At 36.0% G+C, this 1,304-nt stretch overlaps 1 non-coding gene across 1 annotated transcript; it reads right to left on the bottom strand.

Annotated features, from left to right (window-relative positions):
- TRNAS-GCU (transfer RNA serine (anticodon GCU)) lies at positions 1–82 on the bottom strand. Its single transcript has one exon. It is a non-coding gene; the product is annotated as a tRNA-Ser (tRNA).
- Between the last annotated feature and the right edge of the window lie 1,222 nt (positions 83–1,304).

Consider the following 1,304-nt stretch of genomic DNA (forward strand, 5'->3'; position numbering starts at 1 on the left):
CGACGAGGATGAGATTCGAACTCACGCGGGCAGAGCCCATTGGATTAGCAGTCCAACGCCTTAACCACTCGGCCACCTCGTCTGTTATCAATGCATTTTATCAACAATCTGATAACAATTAATCTCAAAAAAACAGAAAAAAAAACATTAACCAACTCATAATCAACACATACTCACTAACAAAACACTTCAAACACTGAAAACAATCATAATATTCAATAATATTAAAATGAGGCGAATGACTGTGTCCCCTAAATCAAAAATAAATAAAACACCATCTGAAATTCTTAATAAATTCTCATTTAATCGATGAAATAGTTAACAACGCGTGCTTGAAGTATGCTTAAATATACAATGTACGTCTTCGCTCTCCTCTCCTCTTATCATTATCATCTTACAAACAACAAATACAATAAACATCTGTCTCCGAAAAAACAACACTCGTAATAAATGCCAACATCCAATTGTAATTAGAATTTACTCTGTATCTTAATAAAAACCTATACACCACGCCAAACATGGAGAAATTCTAAGTCTAATCCTAGAAACTAAAATCACGATTCGCAATCAACATCAACATCCAACAACGAAGAAGTGACTAATTTATGGCTTCGGTGATCGAGAAATCAAACATCTACATCCTGGACGTTGTGTGTGTGTGTGTACATTCAGACTTAGAATCTACAATTGTACAAATTCGAAAGGCACAAATTTTTCTCCATCTCCGAAATCTCCGAAAAACGCCTATAAATATATAATCAAATTTTCTGTATCTCAGAATTCCAAATTTGGTAGTTCTATGATTTTCTACGTCTGCGATTATTATTCGCTAAAATATCCAGACTGCGATCACGTTCGATTCGGACAATCGGGACCAAATCACATTTATCTGTGTCAATACTATGGTTTTGATCAATCGTAGAAAAATTATTGTTATTCTGTATCTGTGGGTTTTCTACAGTTGAGTTACACGATCGTTTGATGATTAGTTTTGGGATTCCGACTGTGCCGGTTTTTATCACTAGATAATCATCGCTGTCGTCGACATTGACAACTTCCGATTCTGAGTCTTGGGTGATTGATGTAGAAGTGCATGTGGATGTAGAAGATCCTTGTTTTTGTAATTTCCGACGTTTCTTACGCTTTTTATCGTTTTCGTCATCCGGATTCTGGGAATTCTGTGTCTCTGGTTGAATTCGGTGTAGTTTCATCTTGAGATCGTCGTTACTCAACACGCCATATTGTTTCTCCATCAAATTCTGAGACTGTTGTGAGTTGGATGCTTGTTGTTGTTGTTGTAGAAA

Source organism: Atheta coriaria, unplaced genomic scaffold, assembly GCF_025399875.1.
Source record: "Atheta coriaria isolate IRGN ID8LTWV9N9 unplaced genomic scaffold, Caltech_Dcor_3.1 scaffold3482_size1304, whole genome shotgun sequence".
NCBI lineage: Eukaryota > Metazoa > Arthropoda > Insecta > Coleoptera > Staphylinidae > Dalotia > Dalotia coriaria.